This window comes from Bombina bombina, chromosome 4, assembly GCF_027579735.1.
Source record: "Bombina bombina isolate aBomBom1 chromosome 4, aBomBom1.pri, whole genome shotgun sequence".
In the NCBI taxonomy this organism is placed as follows: Eukaryota; Metazoa; Chordata; class Amphibia; order Anura; family Bombinatoridae; genus Bombina; species Bombina bombina.
Window position 1 is genome coordinate 712,887,076 of NC_069502.1, and position 23,748 is coordinate 712,910,823.

The window sequence follows — 23,748 nt, forward strand, 5'->3', positions numbered from 1 at the left end:
AGGGAAAGCGAAGCAACCTACAAGTGTAATACATTTGTGGAAACTTCTGAATCTGTGTTGGAAAGAACCTTCTGAACAATATTTAATTTCCATTGCAGAAAGAAAGTTATGCGTGTGTTCAGCAGTTAAATCTGCCAAAGGTGGTTACTTTGATGATTAAAAAATGTATCTCCAATTGTTTACTTGTTCTATACTTTAATTTAACAACACATTGAGACAATAAACTGTGTAAAGTTCAATAAAAACTGGAAAAATGGAGGTGTTTTAAAACTGTACCTTTTACAGCCAATACTTATTTTATCTTTTCCTGTAAATTAATTAACCGTTAGGTCACATAGCAGGCTTCTTGGAAATCCCTCCCCAATTAGCAGTTTGTTACCTTACCATTTCTGCTAATACCAAACAATGGAGATTTAGTTAACACACTAACATTGGCAAGACCTATCTTTTCCGGACTCAAGTCTGGATTGGTTCCTCTCTCCATTTAATGAAAGTAGTGGGTGGAGTTTGGCCATTGAAAACATTTGCAGCAAACAAGGTGTTAATCTCCTCTAATAACGTTCATAATCTGCTGGTACTTTAATCTATTGGAAGACTGCAAAAAAAACTATTAAATTTCAAGGTGTTTATTGTTCTAAAATAATAAATAAAATGTGAGCTTTATAAAGGTAATATGTATTTCTCGTTGCATTTTCTTTATTTATAATTAATTTTTAAACCTTTAATGTAAACCTTTCTGTTTAGTTTTGCACAAGATGCCAAGCAATTGGACACATTTCCTCTTTATTTCACTTCTCTTGCCATATGTGGTAGATTTTGATCTATGGTTGTTTTTCCAATCATCAGACACTTTTAGACATATGAATTAGAAATTACAGGTATACCCCGCTCATACAGCGGGTTAGGGACCGGAGCCCCGCTGTAAAGTGAAAACCGCCTTAAAGTGAAACAAGGCAGTTTTAGCTATCTTTTCACTTGCCAGTGTGTTTAAAAACTTAAAAGCATGTTTAAACTAACATATATTAGAGGTGCAATATTGCTATCTTTAGTTTAACACTAGCACAGCACAGTATTCAATAAATACTGTACCTGTAAAATAGTGACAATTACTGTAGTAAAATTTGCCAGACTATAACACTGAGACACAGATTGCACTGTAATGCTGTAAACAAAGTGAACTGCACATAACAAAATGGTGTCACTTTTCTCGCAATCTCACGAAGATTACAGCACTGTTTAAAATATTTGGAGGTTGAACTTCAGCTCCACAAAGCGCTGTATAAGCGAAGCGCTGTAAAGTGAGGTATACCTGTATATGATTAATATAATCATATAATTTCTAATTCATATGTCTAAAAGTGGGTAATATATCAACCAGAAAACATTTTTTTTTTCACAAGAATAGTCACAAAAAAAGTTCATGCATGAAAACACAAGGCTTTATTTTTACTCAAATCCAGTTACTTCTAGACCAAGTAAAGTTTAAAAGAGATATGGAAAGGGATTTAGTTTTAATAATTTCTTCCAATTCTTGCAGTATTTCACAGACATGTTAAAACATAATTATTTAAAAGAAGTATTGCCTGTATAAATATTTATTTCCTTTTGTGACAAGCAGTCAATTTCAATCAGAAGTCACATGATTAAACCAAATGATTAAATGACTATTAAATACAGAAGAATTGCATAATCAACAGGTGCATAAAAAAAACAATACAATAGCACTCTGAATGTAAAATTAGCTGTGTTTTTTTTTAACCTGAAAAATTAGAAAAGTTTACTTCAATCTGTTGGCCCATGTACCATGTGAAAGCCACACAGCCAATCACAGACTCATACACATGTACACGGTGCACATTCTCAGTAGTACCTGTTGTCTCAGAAAGTGTGCATATAAAAAGACTGTGCACAATTTGATAATGAAAGTCAGTTGGAAAGTGTCTAAAAACAGCATGTTCTATCTGAATCAAGAAAGTTTAATTTTGAATTTAGTGTCCCTTTAAATAATCAAATGATCTCAGGTCAAATGTACTTCTTTCTGGAAGGCCCTTGAGTGTATTGAAGGCTCTAATTAAACAAATTGAACACGCAGCAAAATGTATCATGCTGAGCAAAGTTAAATCCATTATAGTGAAAAAAATAAAAATCTAACGCAAAACCCCAAATCTGTTTAGATCATGATGGCCACAGAAACAAACCGTTTAGAAAGCCCTCTACACTAACTTTAAAATTACAATATAACATTTGATTCATATCTTGTTAAAATTTATATTGTTCAAGAAAATACCCTAGATAGCAAGCCCTGGACGGCACCTATGCAGGGGAAGGGCATTTGACCCCTGTATAGGTGAACAAAGGGGATAGGTTGGTGGGGATAAGGGGTGGAGACAGGTGGGGCTTAGGAGGAAGAGATAAAATCAGTGGGAGTGGCGAAAAAGAGCGCCAAAAGTTGGAGAGAGAGGGTAAGTGTGGAAGAAAGCTCCCGCCTTCCCTCTCCCATTTAAGGATTGGAGGTGATTGTCGCAGCTGGGGTGGCGGAGTGCTTGCTTGGTGGAATAGCATTTGTATGGGTACCTCTGATTTCAGGAGAGGAGTAGGTGGAAATGTTTATCTGGTGGAAAATGTGGATGCTATGGGGGCAAGCACTCGTTGGGGTATTTAATGTTTCAGTTATTTATGGTTATAATTTAATTGTTAAAAATAAAAGCTGCAGCCTTTGTAACCCAGATTTTGAGTTGTGTTTTTATTTAAGAAAGTACCTATTAGAGGGGTCATGTCGATTATATGTATATTCCACTCACACTTCATATAACAATTAGGAGTTTAGTAGTAGTTTCAAAGTACCATGACCATTCTCTAAGGTTCCACATGCACCCTGGTAATCTCCCCTTCCTCATAGATTGTAAACATGTCATCACTTTTAACCAATTTTCGATATTCAAAATCCATTTTTATGTTCATAACACTTTGGAAAATGTCTTTCTATTTATGCATATGGAAAAGACAGCACTAATTTGACAAAAAAAGTGTAAATTTTACTTATTATTTTAAAGTTTCTGGGCAGCAATCGCTAGCCAACAGCAAGCCACAGTTTACTGTGGATCAAAACACAATACTACAACAAATATTACATCAAATATTGAACCATGGATCTATAACAGCACATAATATTATATATATATAATTCTAAACAGCTTTTACTCTTATCCCCAACATCTAAAACCAATCCAGTTCAATCTTATACTCTCATAATTTCAACACTCCACATAGTATCCATAAATAGTCTAAGTAATGTGGGGAAAAAACACCCTATACTAAGGCAAGGAGAAAATATCCATAATCTAGAGGAAAGGAAATCCGGAGAGGTTGTAGTGATTCCTAGGATTCCTCGGATGAAAAGAAATATAGTGCAATGATGTAATGACCAACAAAAATAAACGTTAGTCAAGGTAGTACTCACGTAGTAAAGAGCTACTTTAGGTCTAAGACAATAACCCAAATCAGAAAACTTACAGTAAAAACTACTAAAATGGATTAAAACAATATAATCTGTCTAAATGTCACTCAGGGTGCACCTGCTAGCGGCTGATTGGCCGTGAATCTGCAGGGGGCGGCATTGCACCAGCAGTTCACAAGAACTGCTGGCGCAAAACATTTATCGATGTGCAGCGGACATGATACGCTACTTTGTATCATGTCCGCTTGCACAATGATAAATATGCCCCTTTGTCTCAGTCGATCTAGCATAGTTAACTCTTCTCTGTGACCATCGTCTGGTTTCACTCCAGTGCATACATTTTACCTTTATGATGGCTTTATCAGGTATTCATAAACAGCATGACATGCTCAATACCTCACAAATTAAAACATGTTCATTTAAATAAATCTTTTGAACTTATAGAGGACGAGTTTTTCATTATGCATTGAAACACATAACAGTAATTGTACTTGACTTCCGGTGGGCGGGCACGGCGAGAGGACGCAGGTTTGCTGAGCTCCGTGTGCCTAGGCTCGCAGACCTGTGTTTTTAGCCACCTAAAGTGCCAAAAAGCTGTAATCCTTGGCAGGACACTCAACGAACACCTGCCCGGACAAGACATAGTGAGGGGCGCCTTCGATCCGCTCCCCCGCCGGCAGCCGTACAAGCAAATAGCTGAAGCACGATCGCGGCAGCGATCAGAGAGGCCAGACCTCCCGCACCATCGAAAGGGAGTAGGTGAGAAGCCGAACAGGCTGGGGCTTTACAGAGGAGGGCTAAATTTCAGTCTCCTAGGAGTCAGTAACAGACGAGGTAACCTACCCCAATACCCAGAGAGCTGCGCAATAAACTGACGGCGGCCATCTTGGATATCGGCCCTACTATAACATTGTTAAGAAACAGCATACACAGGAAAAAAGAGTGAACTGCTTCATATTTGGGGGCTCAGCAGCCTTACTATCTCCCCCCTCCTCCCAGGCTTATTACACTATTTCTGCCACCCGCTTGACAAAGAGAGAGAGCAATCATTTTACAGGGGAACCTGCCTATCACTGGGTGGCTGCCAGCACAGAGCCCAAGAAGGCTGTCAGCGCTACACAGATAGAACCCACGTGGAGGGGAGATAAACTTGTAGCACAGCAGTGTCCGATTTGAGGGTGAGGCGGACAACTAGGGAGCAACACACCTTAACCTAAGACTGACTACCAGCAGCTCAATTGTTAATTCTACTTAGGGGACAACAATAGATATGGCACACTAAACCAGAGCCAATGTACCCCCCTCCCCATGCACGAACCTCCAGAAACAGAAGAGAAACTAATCCTCCTAGTCCTATGGAAAAAGTTTAATCCTCCTACTAAATTACAACTACAGTAGAACCTTTGCTGTGAACAGCCTGTATGCAAAAATACTATACCCCATACAATAAAAAGACTGACAACATGGCAGGTAGACAGAAGCAAACAGAGAGACGCCAGAGAACCCAAACTGAGAACCAAGACCAGACTCAGTCACTGCTAGAAACATCCACTACCTCGACGCAAGACACACATCCTATTGTATCTCAATTGTCAGCGCTCTTCTTGCCTAAAATAGAACAATTGCAAACAGGAATGGACAGCCTGTCCACAGACCTCAGAGCCTTCTCCACACGCCTAACCGCTGTGGAACAGAAAGCAGCAGAGGGAGAAGAAAGACACAGGGACACAACCTCCTCCATCACTACTCTCCAAAGACAAAACAAATTGCTGCAGGCCAAGGTAGAGGACTTGGAGAACCGTTCAAGACGGAACAATCTAAGAATAGTTGGAGTGCCAGAATCTGTCCCCTTGGGGGCCCTAATGAACTTTGTAGAGACTATTCTCCCAGGTATCCTCAAACTCCCATCTACAAGCATACCTTGCATAGCAGAAAGAGCACACAGAGTGGGAGCTCCCCAGCAGGAAGGTGCACCTAGACAGATAATGGTGCGCTACCTAAATTTCAAAGATAAAACGCTAATACTCAGAGCGTACAGACAAAAGACACCTATTGACTTTGAAGGGAGGAAAATCTTTATCTTCCAGGACTATTCCGCAGATGTCTCAAAGAAAAGGAGAGAATTCACGCCTTACTGCAGAGACCTTATAGCTCAAGGTGAATCCATAGCACTTCTCTATCCAGCCAGATTGTGACTTCAAACGCCACAAGGCCCAAAGATATTTGACTCTCCAAAACACCTTCAGCTGTTTCTGGATCAAATCAAGAGGCGTGCGGATCGGCCAAAGCAGGCCCAGCAAGAAGAAGAAGAAGACACATGAAGTAGGAGAAAACCAAGCAAGATTTAGAATCCTCAACTCAGGACTTTTTAACTTACCAGGACTAACTGGAGGGACATAATGCACAGAAATTGGTGCTACACGCTGCATATATATCCTTTTCAATAATGGGGAGGGGGGGAGGGCTTTTGGGATTTTGTGAGGTTTGACAGTTGGAAAGTTTACAAGTTTAGTTACTGTTTGAAAGTTAAACAAATCAGGAATTGCTGATATCTATTGCCAACTGTAGACAGAAGGAAAATAATATATATCTTTGTTTATACCTACTGTGCTAATTTATAATTTATAATTTATAACTCATTGTTTACCTCTGCAGAGAGCTGATCAGTAGTAACGCTGCTTTAAAACATCTTGATAACCATTTACGCTCACCCCTGGGCAGCTGGCGGTAAGTAAGAAAGACAGACTTACTCTATTTTTCTCCTGTCACACTCTCACATAACCACTGCACACACCCCTTCAAGTTTCCCCATGAAACTAGTTTCCTGGAACGTTGGGGGCATTACGTCCCCCATCAAAAGAAAAAACATTCTAAAATATTTGAGGAACCAACATGCAGACATAGCGATTTTGGAAGAAACCCACTTGACTGACGCAGAACATCAGAAACTAAGACAGGGATGGGTGGGAGAAATTATCCACACCACGTATGAAGGGAAAAGAGCCAGAGGAGTAGCTATCCTCTTTAGAAAAAATCTAGATTACACTATAGTTAAACAACTGACAGACCCCGAGGGTAGATATGTGTTAATAAAACTCAAACTCAATCATAAACACGTTATCATAGGGGGAGTCTACGGCCCACACACTGATAAAAAGGACTTCTGGAGAAATTTCAGCACTGTCACAACAAAGTTTGCTGACTCCCCGATGATTCTGGGGGGAGACTATAATATAGCCCCTCAAACCCCAGCAGACAGATTCAGAGATCCAAATTCAGCAACAAGACATAACACAACCTATAGAAACGCAAGGAGAGATTCCCTGATCTTGTCCAAACTCAAGCACTCTTTAGCACTGACAGACATATGGCGAGATCAGCACCCAGAAGAAAGAAACTACACTTGCACCACCCCAGCCAAAGACACCCTTTCCAGAATCGATCTATTCCTAACAACACATACCTTGGGACAACAGATCACTAACACTACCATAGATGTTGCGACCATATCAGACCATGCCCCCATTAGCCTTAAAATCAATCTCACGCCAACTAGAGAGGGACCCCGTAGGTGGTTTTTTCCCACTTACTTATATGGGGACATAAATTTCAAGAGATTTCTAGAGGGAGAATGGAAAACTTACATGACTCTAAACTCCACGCACCGACACGACACCCTAGTACTCTGGGAGGCGGGAAAAGCGGTGATGAGGGGTCTTATATCCTCTTACACAATCAGAAGGTCCAAACGCCTGAAACAAAAGAGCGAGAACCAACTGAGAAGGGTGATCAGCGCTAGAAATAAATACTTACGAAACCCAAACCCGACGACGAAACGACACTACACTGACGCAAAAACACTTAGAGACCTATCACTACACCATAACACTGTCAGGGAGATGACAGCAACTCAAGCAAACTTTTACAGACATGGAGATAAGACAGGGAAGCTCCTAGCTAGACTCACTAAATTTGCTAAACCTAATAAATATATAGGGGCCATCAAAGTAGGAAATGCTATTCACACTACCACACCGCAGATACAAGCTGCCTTCATGAACTACTACAAAACCTTATATAAAGAGGAGGCAATAGACAGAGCACAGAAAACTTCCTTCTGGGAAACCATACACAACCCTACCATCTCAGAAGAACATCTAACTCTCCTCAACGCACCCATCTCAGAGACAGAAATAGTGAAGGCCATAAATACCCTGCCCCTAGACAAAACCCCAGGTCCGGATGGACTACCAGGGGAATTCTACAAACTAGTGAAGGAGGAGGTGATGGGAACACTCACCACTCTCTACAACAAAATCATGAAAGGTGAGGAAGGGATCTCTACCCGCTTCACAGAAGCTAACATCTGTGTGATTCCCAAGGAAGGCAGAGACAATTTACTTACCCAATCCTACCGCCCAATATCCCTGTTAAACCAGGATTATAAACTGCTAACCAAAATCCTGGCGGATAGACTCGCAATAGCCCTACCCACACTGATACACCGAGACCAGACAGGGTTTGTGAAGGGTAGATCCTCAGTATTAAACATTCGCAAGCTCCAATTTATACTGACCCACTTCTGGAATCAGGCCGGAGAAGGTAGAGACACAGACATAGAAGCCTGCGCTCTGCTTATAGACGCGGAGAAGGCCTTTGACATGGTCCTTTGGGACCATCTTTTTAACACCTTAGATAAATTCGGTATCAAGGGCCCTTTTGCATCCACAATCGAATCCCTATACGCGAATCCCCACGCCTCAGTTTTGATTAATGGCATTCCCTCACCTCCATTCCAACTGGGCAGGGGAACAAGACAGGGTTGCCCACTGTCACCCCTCCTTTTTGACATTGCCATCGAACCCCTAGCCATCAAGATTAGGGCAGAGTCAGAGGGACTGTGGGTGGGTAAAGTCCAGTGCCATTTGTCTCTCTTTGCAGATGACATGATCCTATACCTACAAGATCCAAAAACAAACATCCCTCACGTCATGCAAATCATACACCAGTTTAGTCAGGTCTCAGGCTACAAAATAAACGCTGACAAGTCGGAGCTTGTCTGGCTGCTCCCAGGGGCACCCTGCGCTACTCTACCATACAACTTCAAACAAGTTACCCACTCCTTCAAATACCTGGGAGTCAAGCTATCCCACAACCCCGGAGAGTGGTACCATCTAAATTATCGCCCCCTGGTAAAAGACCTCCAAGAGACATTGCTCAGATGGAGTAATCTACCGGTAGCACTACCAGGTAGAATCGCCCTCGTCAAAATGATCATATTCCCGAAACTCCTGTACTTATTTCAGATGATACCTCACCACATCCATAAAGCAGACACACAAATATTAAACAAAGCGATGCTCTCTTTTATATGGGCAGGGAAAAAACATAAAATAAACTCTTCTAGACTGATGGCAGAGATCACTTCAGGGGGATTAGCTGTCCCCAACCTCGATGCTTACTGTGAGGCAGCCCAGGTTAAATATGTACTAGACTGGTTGACAGAAAAAGGACACTTCACACTGCCAGAACTTGAAAAGCAGGCTACGGCTCCATGGTCCCTGCAGGCGCTTCCACATATGACACCGACACGCACACTCAAGATGATTAAAAATTACCCACTAATATCCCAGCCCCTCTCTGCTTGGTGGAGACTCTGCAAGAGATCTCGATTTGACCCTACCTATACAAAATACCTCCCTTTGAGAGGTAACCCAGGATTCCCCGCAGGGATTGATTCCCCAGTGTTCTCCACATGGGAAATTAAGGGGTTGACTGCCGTGTCCCAATTGATAAATGGGTTGGACATGAAGGTCAAGCCTTTTCAGGAACTACAACCCCAATTTGACCTGCCCCGCACACACCATTTCGCATATCTACAAGCAAGACACTACATCCAAGACTTACTAAGACACACAGAACTTACTGACCAAAACTCAGACGTTAACAGACTGCTACATATGACAATGCAAGGTAATACGTCTATCTCCCCAACTTACAGACTGCACATGAAACCGACGAACGTAGCTACGATCACGCATATCAGTGACACATGGACACGCACTCTAGACACTGAAATTACACCAGACGTAATACAGCGCAGCATACAATACACAAGAGGAGCAACTCTATCAGCGACTACTAGAGAATCACACACCAGACTGTTACAAGCAGCATACATACCACCCAAGACATTCAAAAAATGGAGGCCAGAAACAGAAGGTCACTGTAAGAAATGCAAAGCAGCAGATGCAGACCTGCCCCACTTGCTGTGGCATTGCCCTATGATACGGAAATTTTGGGGCATGACAGCATATTGGATAAAATCCACGTTTCACACTGAACTGATAGTCTCCCCCAGACTGATAGTATTCTTAGAGATCCCAGCCTCTACACCTAACTCCCTTAAAAAAGTGATCACAAACATCATCCTACAAGCTAGGAAACTCATATTCAAAAATTGGTTGAGTCCAGGGACCCCTACACTATCACAACTCAAAACGAACATTCACAAACAGCTTACATATGAAGCAGCAGACACCCTAAGAGATGTACAGTTGAGAACCAGACCTTTTATGAAAAAATGGGAACCCTACATACACACTCTACATACTACGGTGCAAACACAGCTTTTATTCCCCCTTAGAAACACTGAAGTCCTATTAGAACAACACCTGAGAGGCAAATGGGGTTTTCTGTATGAAGAGAAACATGAAAGATGAGTTGGTGGACATCTGCTCACACATTATGAAGTCTGTCTTCTTGCTACTGCCCAGGGGAGAACAAGAGACCTGACAATGAGAGACGGTCAAGATCCCAACGGGATCAGCGTAGAGAGGGGATCGAACTCAGCTCTGATTATTACTGTTATGATTATTGTTATCTTTATCTGGTGATTGTTGAACGCTGTACTATTTGGAGGAGTGGGGTGGGAGATGAGGGAGGGATGGGAGGAGACTGAGAGAGGAAAAAGGAAAAGAGGGATTTACCATGGACTATTGCTGCAAAAAGATCAACTCTTGGGAAACAGTTTGTACATTTTCCTTTTTGCCTTAAAAGAAAAACTCGGGAAGTACTTGCAGAGAGACTGTATGTAAAAATATCACTCGCAACAATAGAGACCCAGTTTTGCAATGTAAACATCCAATTGTAACATGTTTTTGTTTTCCAATGATCTGTGACCCATGAGAGAGACATCTCTACATGGTAACCCTTGTTATGATAAATAAAAGTTTTAAAAAAAAAAACAGTAATTGTACTTGGGACTGGAGCTTTATGCTCTAATAGTTAAAGGGACACAAAACCCCATTTTTTTATTTTATTATTACTAGGATAGGATAAACATCTTTCCAATGTACTTCCATTATCAAAGGTGCTTCATTCTTTTTGTATCCTCTGTTGAAGAAACAGCAATGCACAACTAGAAGCTAGTTAAACATAATGAGTGAGCCAATGAGAAGAGTCAAATATGTGCAGCCACCAATAAGCAGCTAGCTATCAGTAAGTAGTGCATTGGCTTACTTCCCTGCTTTTCAACAAAGGATACCAAAAAATGAAGCAAATTAGATAATAGAAGTACTGTAAATAGGAATGGTGTTTAAAATTGCATGCTCTGTCTGAATCCCGAAATAAATATTTGGGGTTTCATGTCCCTTTAATAATGAAACAGGATCTGGGATTAAAGATGGATATTGCTATGTAATACTTGTTCATATTTATTACAAACAAATTATTCAACACAGCTCTAAGAAAATACAACTACTATAATGCTCCTAAAGTATTTCATGAACATGATATATACAGTGTAATTGTACTTTAAAACAGAGGTGGCCAACTGCTGCCCTCTACACTAGTTTTTCTGAAATACACTAGTTTTCATGACATACACAATTAACTTTTGAAGGAGTGAATAATTTCTGAGTTTGGATGGGAATTGGTTTGAGAGCAAAGATTCTTTCTTTTTTTTTTTCTTTTTTTTTGTGTGAATTAGTACTATGTTTAATCAAGGCATGTCTCATTTGTTTCTAATTAAAAAAAAAAAAAGACTTGCTCTGGTCACTTTACAAATATCCAAATATTTGACAATCACATAGCAAATATAACTTGGATTCAATCCCAGGGAAATGTTGGCTTTTAACCAAATGAAAACTCCCAATATGAATCATGGTCTTGTAATAATTACTCTTGAAACCTCATCAGATTGTTTACCTGGTAAATAAGTGGTGGCGAAGATCATAATTTCTATGTTTTCTTTGTACATTTTTTTATTTTACTTGTGGTAAATCAAAGTTGTCAAGAGCCTAATGTAATATATCATCCAATTATCATGCTTGGTATCATTTTAATAGAATATCACTCCATACTCATTTACCAGGGATTTTTATAGCAAAGAATTGTGCTTTCCTCACTTTCATCCATGCCTCTTTAAATACATGCTATTGGCCTTATAAGATGCTCCCTTGAATTGCACACTCATTTTTAGCTTGTTATGTATAATTACGCCTAAATTATTTTCACATATTTTACTTCCAAAATGCAGAACCATTTGCCAGTATTAAATCTCATTTGCCGTTTACCAGCCCATTCTTCCAATTGTGTTGATTTTAAGTCAGTGCAGAATGTAATTGCTTTGCAAGGGGATTTACAAAAATTGACACTTCATTTTCAATACCACCTCAACAATTCAGCTACAAATCATCCACATATAGCATTAAAGCACAGTGTATGGTTTCTAAAAACCTCCATCCCTTATTGTTCATAGTAAAACGTAAAGATAAATATATATGAAAAAGTCACATTGGACCCCATTAGTATATCTGAAACTTGTAAGTAGAACAGGTCCTCAAACCCAAATTAATTCAACTGAAGACAATGTTTACGAATTGTTATTAGATCATCAGATGAATGTCTAACATTTGGAAACATTGCATGGCATCTGTATACACAGTTCAAGCCCAAATCAAGTTGTATTATGGCATTAAGACGATTTATCATATGTTACAAATATATCCTGCTCACCAATGTCTGACAAATCTGTGCAAGATTATGAGTGGAGCACTAACTGTTATGCGCAAGTGTTAAGGGGTTTATCGCGGGTGTTTGTATGCGTCAGAAGTAGAGCGCATTACAGTATTAAGTTGAAAGTAACCTCATTAGCTTGAGCACAATTTAATTTAAACGCATTGGGTTATTGTGCCTGCACTAACTTGTGTGGTTATTACAAGTTGAAAGTAAACGCATTCGCTCGATCGCATACTAAACTTTAATGTAGACCTAGCGTAAAAAGTAAGAGTAAAAAAAAGAGCACCAAATGCAACATAAATATATTAAAATCAAGTGTTACACTCATATATACACTATCTGATAAAAAATATTCGTAACATTTTTTGTTAAGGGTTAAAAGGTATTTGGTATTTGACAAAGTGTTTGAATGGAAATGGCTATAAACTATATATAGATGTCTAAATATGTGTATGGGTGTATATATATATATATATATATATATATATATATACATATATATACACACATGTATACACATATATAGATATTTATACACTTTGGAGCCCTTTTCTAATAAACCAGGCATATCATAGAGTAAAAAAAAATGAACAAACATACACAAAAAAACACAAAAAAGGATAATTCCAACCCAGAATCAGAGAATCAAGCGATGTATTATAACATTTAATTATACCTCTAAAGAAATTGAAAGAATAATCCATAAACATTGCAATATTTGTCAAAGAGACCCAGTTTTAAATAAAGTTATACCAGATTAGCCATGAATGACATAGAAAAAGAATGTCAATTTAAAAAAATATGCTTGCTCAACTAAACTAAATATAAACTAAAATAGATACTACAGGACACTTTGTCCCTGAATTTTACAAATGTTGTAGAAAGGGGTGTGTATGCTGCAAACATACTAATAAGAATAAGAGACACAATAAGTTGATAAGTAATAAAAATAAAATCTGAAAATTTTGTGTATTTACTGTGTATTTACTTTATGCAGTTGTAATATGTTTTATAAAGGGAGCACATCAAAAACATTAACCCTGGGGGGCGGAGCAAGCCAGGCATCCAAGCGGCAGCATATTGAGAGAGCTTCGCTCATATAATAGCTAAAACTACCAACAAAACCGCTCAGTTATGCCTAATATACTACTGAATTATATTCAATAACTATGAGATTAATGCTGTAGAGTTTGGTGGAGGTGTGAGAACTTGTACGGGAAGATTAGATCATGCTATCTTTGATCACCACAGCTCACGGGCGTCTTTGAGGAGGAGCGGCCATTTTCTCAGACCATGAGGCCCACAGAGTGAGTACTGAATTGAGTACAACCAACGACTATTTGTATGAGAGTTCAGCGAGTGAAGCACTACTCTATCCTCATGATCATTGGAGAATACCACAGCTAAGTTCTTGATCGCCATTCTACTATACAACACGCTGACTTCCCATACACCAGAGACTCAGAACCTGATCCTTAGAGAAGACAACCCTGCTCAACGAACTGGAGGCATATTAACCCGGGACTCCACACTTCACAGCATAGCTTACTTTTAACTATCCCTAATGGCTCCCTTATTCACAATGGAGGCGCAGGTATCTAACACTATTTTGGCCTTAATCAACAAACTGGACTTGCATCATTATATGCTAACCCAAGAATTGAAGTCAGCATGTAACCCCACACAGATACTATCGGGAGATACTATAGAGTCACTTCAAGGCCATCTAACCGACCATGATCCCGCAAATGCATTGTGCGTGAGGACCTGTTCTACAGAAGCAAACATTACAGTTGTCTCTATGGGAAAAGATGAGAAGTGTGGAGGCCATATGTCCGAGGGCTCTAACTGGTCTTTGAAGGTCCCAATCAATAAGAGTCTACAAGCGGGACTTACCTCTCCATATACTGCGACTGCAATACACCGGAGCACGCTCGAGGCAGGAGATAGTCCCACGGTCAGATAGAGTGTGCCGTTTACTGCTGGCAGAACACATCTAATGAAGGCAGCATGCAAGTGCAGAAGATGTTCCCTGCATTGCTCGGCAGGCTGCCGAGACCTGAGGCACTGGAATTTCTGGAGCTCGCAGCGAAGAAAGGTACCGAGTGGGAAACATTAATGGCTTGCAACTTCTTAACCCGGTCTCATCCTGACTCCTCCACTAAACGCGGTATTGGGTAATAACCCCTAAGACTTACTTTCCTGCAGGGGTAACACGCATCTGGGACACTGTCATCACACCCACCATCCGGATGACGATTTTAAAAGTCCGATGCCAGACTTGTGCCTGCATATACCTTTACTGACTAGATTAGAAATACGTTAAGGGCACCTCCATGCAGGGCTCAGTTTTTGTTTCAGCATGTTTACTATGTTTTGTTTGTGTGTTTTATTCTCATGCCCCTTTATTTAGTTCAGTACTAAGAGACTCTTGGGCACTGTCCTATTTGCTAAATCATACCAGGCACTTAGCTTTGTTCCTCAGAGCACTCCGAACTTTGTCCTTTTCTCTTGTTAAGTGTATCCAGTCCACGGATCATCCATTACTTGTGGGATATTCTCCTTCCCCAACAGGAAGTTGCAAGAGGATCACCCACAGCAGAGCTGCTATATAGCTCCTCCCCTAACTGCCATACCCAGTCATTCTCTTGCAACTCTCAACAAAGATGGACGTAGTAAGAGGAGAATGGTGTATTATAGTTAGTTTCTTAACTTCAATCAAAAGTTTGTTATTTTTAAATGGTACCGGAGTGTACTGTTTTATCAAAGGCAGCATTAGAAGAAGAATCTGCCTGTGATTTCTATGATCTTAGCAGAAGTAACTAAGATCCATTGCCGTTCTCACATATTCTGAGGAGTGAGGTAACTTCAGAGAGGGAATGGCGTGCAGGTTTTCCTGCAATAAGGTATGTGCAGTAAACATATTTCTAGGGATGGAACTTGCTAGAAAGATGCTGCTGATACCGGATTAATGTAAGTTAAGCCTAAATGCAGTGATTTAATAGCGACTGGTATCAGGCTTATTAACAGAGATACATACTCTTATAAAAGTGTAATATAAAACGTTTGCTGGCATGTTTAATCGTTTTTATATATGCTTTAGTGATAAAACTTATTGGGGCCTAGTTTTTTCCACATGGCTGGCTTTATTTTTGCTAGAAAGTTTCCAGAGGCTTTCCACTGTTATAGTATAAAAGTTACAGTTGGTGCGGTTAAAATTACAAACTGTGACATTCAGCTTCACTCAGCAGTCCCCTGCATGCTATAGGACATCTCTGATGGGCTCAAAAGGCTTCAAAAGTAAGAGCTGTGGCAGTTGTTATGACTGTTTAAAAAACATATTTTTCGTTTTGTTAATCTGTTTTTTGTATTAAGGGGTTAATCATCCATTTGCAAGTGGGTGCAATGCTCTGCTTACTTGTTACATACACTGTAAAAACTTTGTTAGTGTAACTGCCTTTTTTCATTGTTATTTCAAATTTTGCCAAAATTTGTTTCTCTTAAAGGCACAGTAACATTTTTTATATTGCTTGTTAACTTTGTTTAAAGTGTTTTCCAAGCTTGCTAGTCTCATTGCTAGTCTGTACAAAAATGTCTGACACAGAGGAAACTACTTGTTCATTATGTTTAAAAGCCATGGTGGAGCCCCATAGGAGATTGTGTACTAAATGTATTGATTTCACCTTAAACAGTAAAGATCAGTCTTTATCTATAAAAGAATTGTCACCAGAGGGGTCTGTCGAGGGGGAAGTTATGCCGACTAACTCTCCCCACGTGTCGGACCCTTCGCCCCCCGCTCGAGGGACGCACGCTAATATGGCGGCAAGTACATCAGGGATGCCCATAGCGATTACTTTGCAGGACATGGCTGCAATCATGAATAATACCCTGTCACAGGTATTAGCCAGATTGCCTGAATTGAGAGGCAAGCGCGATAGCTCTGGGGTTAGACGAGATACAGAGCGCGTAAGAGCCATGTCTGATACTGCGTCACAATATGCAGAACCTGAGGACGGAGAGCTTCAGTCTGTGGGTGACGTCTCTGAATCGGGGAGACCTGATTCAGAGATTTCTAATTTTAAATTTAAGCTTGAGAACCTCCGTGTGTTACTTGGGGAGGTATTAGCTGCTCTGAATGACTGTGACACAATTGCAGTGCCAGAGAAATTGTGTAGGCTGGATAAATAATATGCAGTGCCGGTGAGTACTGATGTTTTTCCAATACCTAAAAGGCTTACAGAAATTATTAGTAAGGAGTGGGATAGACCCGGTGTGCCCTTTTCCCCACCTCCTATATTTAGAAAAATGTTTCCAATAGATGCCACTACACGGGACTTATGGCAGACAGTCCCTAAGGTGGAGGGAGCAGTTTCTACTTTAGCAAAGCGTACCACTATCCCGGTTGAGGACAGTTGTGATTTTTCAGATCCAATGGATAAAAAATTAGAGGGTTACCTTAAGAAAATGTTTATTCAACAAGGTTTTATTTTACAGCCCCTTGCATGCATTGCGCCTGTCACTGCTGCGGCGGCATTCTGGTTTGAGGCCCTGGAAGAGGCTATCCATACAGCTCCATTGACTGAAATTATTTACAAGCTTAGAACACTTAAGCTAGCTAACTCATTTGTTTCTGATGCCATTGTTCATTTGACTAAACTAACGGCTAAGAATTCTGGATTCGCCATCCAGGTGTGTAGGGCGCTATGACTTAAATCCTGGTCAGCTGATGTGACTTTAAAGTCTAAATTCCTTAACATTCCTTTCAAGGGGCAGACCTTATTCGGGCCTGGTTTGTAAGAAATTATTGCTGACATTACTGGAGGTAAGGGTCATACCCTTCCTCAGGACAGGGCTAAATCAAGGGCCAAACAGTCTAATTTTCGTGCCTTTCGAAATTTCAAGGCAGGTGCAGGATCAGCTCCCTCTACTTCAAAACAAGAGGGAACTTTTCCTCAATCTAAGCAGGCCTGGAAACCTACCCAGTCCTAGAACAAGGGCAAGCAGGCCAGAAAGCCTGCTGTTGCCTCCAAGACAGCATGAAGGAGCGGCCCCCTATCCAACAACGGATCTAGTAGGGGGCAGACTCTCTCTCTTCGCCCAGGCATGGGCAAGAGATGTTCAGGATCCCTGGGCGTTGGAGATCATATCTCAGGGATATCTTCTGGACTTCAAAGCTTCTCCCCCACAAGGGAGATTTCACCTTTCAAGATTATCTGCAAACCAGATAAAGAAAGAGGCATTCCTAAGCTGCGTGCAAGACCTCCTTGTAATGGGAGTGATCCATCCAGTTATGCAGACGGAACAAGGACAGGGGTTTTATTCAAATCTGTTTGTGGTTCCCAAAAAAGAGGGAACCTTCAGACCAATTTTGGATCTAAAGATCCTAAACAAATTCCTCAGAGTTCCATCATTCAAGATGGAAACTATTCGAACCATTTTACCCATGATCCAAGAGGGTCAGTACATGACCACAGTGGACTTAAAGGATGCCTACCTTCACATTCCGATCCACAAGAATCATCATCGGTTCCTGAGGTTTGCCTTTCTAGACAGGCATTACCAGTTTGTAGCTCTTCCATTCGGGTTGGCTACAGCCCCAAGAATTTTTACAAAGGTTCTGGGCTCACTTCTGGCGGTTCTAAGACCGCGAGGCATAGCGGTGGCTCCTTACCTAGACGACATCCTGATACAGGCGTCAAGCTTTCAAATTGCCAAGTCTCATACAGAGATAGTTCTGGCATTTCTGAGGTCGCATGGGTGGAAAGTGAACGAAGAAAAGAGTTCTCTATCTCCTCTCACAAGGGTTTCCTTCCTAGGGACTCTGATAGATTCTATAGAAATGAAAATTTACCTGACGGAGTCCAGGTTATCAAAACTTCTAAATGCTTGCCGTGTTCTTCACTCCATTCCGCGCCCCACGGTGGCTCAGTGCATGGAAGTAATCGGCTTAATGGTAGCGGCGATGGACATAGTGCCATTTGCGGGCCTGCATCTCAGGCCGCTGCAATTATGCATGCTCAGTCAATGGAATGGGGATTACACAGATTTGTCCCCTCTACTAAATCTGGATCAGGAAACCAGAGATTCTCTTCTCTGGCGGTTATCTCGGGTCCATCTGTCCAAAGGTATGACCTTTCGCAGGCCAGATTGGACCATTGTAACAACAGACGCCAGCCTTCTAGGTTGGGGTGCAGTCTGGAACTCCTTGAAGGCTCAGGGTTCATGGACTCAGGAGGAGAAACTCCTCCCAATAAATATTCTGGAGTTAAGAGCAATATTCAATGCTCTTCTAGCTTGGCCTCAGTTAGCAACACTGAGGTTCATCAGATTTCAGTCGGACAACATCACGACTGTGGCTTACATCATCCAACAAGGGGGGACCAGGAGTTCCCTAGCGATGTCAGAAGTCTCCAAGATAATTCGCTGGGCAGAGACTCACTCTTGCCACCTACCAGCGATCCATATCCCAGGGGTAGAGAACTGGGAGGCGGATTTTCTAAGTCGTCAGACTTTTCATCCGGGGGAGTGGGAACTCCATCCGGAGGGGCTTTCTCAATTGGTTCTCCGTTGGGGCAAACCAGAACTGGATCTCATGGCGTCTCGCCAGAATGCCAAGCTTCCTTGTTACGGATCCAGGTCCAGGGACCCAGAAGCGGCACTGATAGATGCTCTAGCAGCGCCTTGGTTCTTCAACCTGGCCTATGTGTTTCCACCGTTTCCTCTGCTCCCTCGTCTGATTGCCAAAATCAAACAGGAGAGAGCATCGGTGATATTGATAGCGCCTGCGTGGCCACACAGGACCTGGTATGCAGACCTAGTGGACATGTCATCCTTTCCACCATGGACTCTGCCTCTGAGACAAGACCTTCTAATACAAGGTCCTTTCAATCATCCGAATCTACTTTCTCTGAGACTGACTGCATGGAGATTGAACGCTTGATCCTATCAAAGCGTGGCTTCTCTGAGTCAGTAATTGATACCTTAATACAGGCATGAAAGCCTGTCACCAGGAAAATTTACCACAAGATTTGGCGTAAATATCTTCATTGGTGTGAATCCAAGAATTACTCATGGAGTAGGGTTAGGATTCCTAGGATATTGTCCTTCCTCCAAGAGGGTTTGGACAAAGGACTATCATCTAGTTCTTTAAAGGGACAGATTTCTGCTCTGTCTATTCTTTTACACAAGCGTCTGGCAGAAGTTCCAGACGTTCAGGCATTTTGTCAGGCTTTAGTTAGAATTAAGCCTGTGTTTAAACCTGTTGCTCCCTCATGGAGCTTAAACTTGGTTCTTAAAGTTCTTCAAGGGGTTCCGTTTGAACCCCTTCATTCTATTGATATTAAACTTCTATCATGGAAAGTTCTTTTTCTGATGGCTATTTCCTCAGCTCGAAGAGTCTCGGAGTTATCTGCCTTACATTGTGATTCTCCTTATCTGATCTTTCATTCAGATAAAGTAGTTCTGCGTACAAAACCTGGGTTTTTACCTAAGGTGGTTTCTAACATGAATATCAATCAAGAGATTGTTGTTCCATCATTATGCCCTAATCCTTCTTCAAAGAAGGAACGTCTTTTGCATAATCTAGACGTAGTCCGTGCATTGAAGTTTTTACTTGCAGGCTACTAAAGATTTTCGCCAAACATCTCACCTGTTTGTTATTTACTCTGGACAGAGGAGATGTCAAAAGGCCTCGTGAACCTCTCTTTCTTTTTGGCTTCGGAGTATAATCCGTTTAGCATATGAGACTGCTGGACAGCAGCCCCCTGAAAGAATTACAGCTCATTCTACTAGAGCTGTGGATTCTACCTGGGCCTTTAAAAATGAGGCCTCTGTTGAACAGATTTGCAAGGCTGCGACTTGGTCTTCCCTTCATACCTTTTCAAAATTTTACAAATTTGATACTTTTGCTTCTTCGGAGGCTGTTTTTGGGAGAAAGGTTCTACAGGCAGTGGTTCCTTCCGTTTAAGTGGACTGGATACACTACAAGAGAAATAAATTTATCAGGTAAGCATAAATTATGTTTTTACTCTCCGAAATGTTAGTACAACTGACACAACATATTGTAAATTAGGTAACATGTGCTTTTGCTTGCATTACGGATAGGATCCATCCAGATAGTAACTATGCTTTATATGCTGGTTAAGATATTTTTGCTATCTCTGTTATCTATGCTCTCTGGGTTGCACCTACTTTCAGAGATTCTTGTATGACAACAAGTAAACTTTAGCTCTGGACCACAGTTGATCTATTGTCTAGGTAGCCTCCTATTATAACCCCACATAGGATCCCTGTCCTTGACTCTGGTTACATTTTGTTCAGTTCACACAATAATATTAGTCTACTTAGTAGAGTTATTAATTATTATTTTTTTGTCTCAGGATATAATTATATACATTGTTAGACCCTGGTAATCTACCTATATTTATTCCTGGCAAACATGGTACGATATAGCCCAAGATACATAGCTATTCTAAGAGGGATCTTCTATCAAATACATTCAGTATAACCAATAGGAGATAAAGATCTCTATATTTGACCCGCCACCTGCCTATAAGGAACATATCCCTTTCATCCTACCACCTACAGCTCCATATTAATTTCTAAACCTTGCTCCCCCCCCCCCCTCCATTTCTCCCCCAATTCTTTGAACGGCTTTTGACCGTTGACTTATCCCCTCCCCCATATATTCAATCTGGTCCAAAAGTGGCCAGAACAATAAGCCAATTCCCCACGTTCCAAATATATTAGTCTAGATAGAGCTAAAAGAGTTCCCATTAAGATAACGTGGGGAACAATTTCTCCTTTTATATTATATAAAAATGAAGTGTCTATAGTTTTAGTCTTATTTTCATCATGTCACTCAAGAGTGCATCAAATGAGACTCCTTTTAAAGATATCCGTAGCAAAATCTAGATTTCTCAGCCCCCACTCATGCACTCAAAATGGTGGACATAGCCTCACACCTTACAGATATAAATCCTCCATTAATTATAATGTACACTTCACAACACTAGAGCACAGTTAACCATTATTATTATACTATGATCTTTGTGACTACTTTGTATATGTTAACCTTATGTCCTCCAGTTCATGGACTAACTTGCTTTGTTGTATTTCTTCACAACTTCAATAAAAATTATTTAAAAAAAACACATTAACCCTTTCCTGCCGGGGTTAAAGTATCTACATCGGAACAACTGTTCCTATGTAGACAAATTGAAATCACGCGATCGTGCACATGATCACGAGATTTAATTATTGGATCGGGTCTGGGGGGCATCCCTATAACCCTAGGAATGCCCTCCAGACCGTGATCAAATCCAGGAAGTGCAGTAGGCTTCAGGACAGCCGTTGGCTATGACGTTCTATTCTGTCATAACGGCTCTAAAGCCCAGTGTAATTATGACGGAATAGAACAGCATAACGGAGTTAAAAGGTTAAAGGTGAAGACCCTAAATATGGGATAAAATCCTACTTTAATGCTATTCATAACAACAATCCTAAAGTGTTTACTATTGAGGGTATAGAACACATTCTTTAGAAAAAGGTACGGACTGACTCCTGGAAAAAGAGAAACATACTGGACTGAAGATCTAAATACCCTAGAACCTAATAGCCTTAATAAATATATAGATCTTGCAGCGTATTTATAAATAATAAATACAAAATAAATTCAAGTCCCCCCCTCTCTCTTTTTTAATCCAATGTAAATGGATGGGTATATATGATCATATAAACAAATAATAAAAACACTTGTTTTTATATTCATAAAAATAATTTTTCTCTTCATCAAAATTGATATTTTTTCCTTTTTATATATTTTTTATTTAGGGGCATATTTATCAAAGTGCGAGTGGACATGACACACTGTTGGCATTTATCATTGCACAAGCACTGCTTGTGCAATACCGCCCCCTGCAGATTCGCAGCCAATTGGCCACTAGCAGGGGGTGTCAATCTGTCCGCTGCCTCAGAGCAGGCAGACAAGTTATGGAGCAGTGGTCTTTAGACTGCTGCTTTATAACTTTTGTTTCCGGCGAGCCTGAAGGCTCGTTCGGAAACAGGGGCATCAAGCTCCATTCAGAGCTTGATAATTCGGCCCCTTAGTATCAAATATAATAATGAATGATATAGCTACAAATAATTAGGTATTTTGTGTAGCAACAGTTTAAATTAGTCCAGAGCGAGTGGATACAAATAGGAAGAGTGGATGGCAACAGATTCTATTCACTGAACTCCTTTTTTACGAAACGCGTAAGGAATTTTTAATTGTGTGAGTGACTTCACATCCGGCTGTCCTATGAAGCATCCAGACGGAAGGCCGCCACCATTCTTTCTCCCTACTTCCGAGACAGTTATTTTTATACACTAATTTAATCTTTGACTGTGTTGTGGAGCTTTTTTTTTTTTTCGAGGACTACTCTGGGATACTTTGTAGAACTTTTATGTACATATGTTTTTAGAAGATACATTTTGGGTTAATAAAACCACTTTGTTTACTTCTGCATTATCAAGTGCCTTTATACCAAACAGTTTATAACACCTTTTCAGTTTTACTAAAGACAGGGATTAAATTCCCTCCATGCTAATTGTCACGGATCCTGGGCTGCAAGGGCTAAACCCCTACCCCCTACAACCTCATCCCTGTTGTTTCTCAGTGATTTTGGGCTCCTCAGAGCAACCACAATCTCTGGAAGATTTTTGTTTGCTTTTTGTTGGCTTGTTTTTGTGTTCTAAACTTGTTAAGAGAAGACCTGGTCTATGCCCAGGAAAACACTCTTAGGCTGGGCGGGCTCCTGGAACTCCCGGTCGGCCACAGGACAGCAGGACACCTGCTAACTTTACCCCTGGCCGCTCCAGCAGCCCTTTGCCCCAGAGCTCTGCTCTTTTGGGGATTGTTAACCCCTAGGGAGGACAAGAGCTGGTGGAATTATCGGAGGGGAGCTCCTTTGGGAACCGGGGGTTTTGGACACCCCTAACCCCATAACTTAAACGGACTGTAACTCCGGTCCCCAGTAACAAATCACACTGATTTTTCGACTGTGACATTTGGGGACCGAGAGCTTTAAAATGACACCCTGGAAGTGCCGCTCCACCGGGATCACCCCGAAACCACCACCCCTAGGTACTGGGATTCTTTGGGACTGTGGCTGCTATGGAGGTGCCGGTCGGTCTAGAGGGGGGGGGAATGGCTGGAAAATTGTGGGATTGTCCAGGGTCTTATCAAGATGAGCTGTGTGTATAAAAGGAGTGTATGTTTTACAATAAAG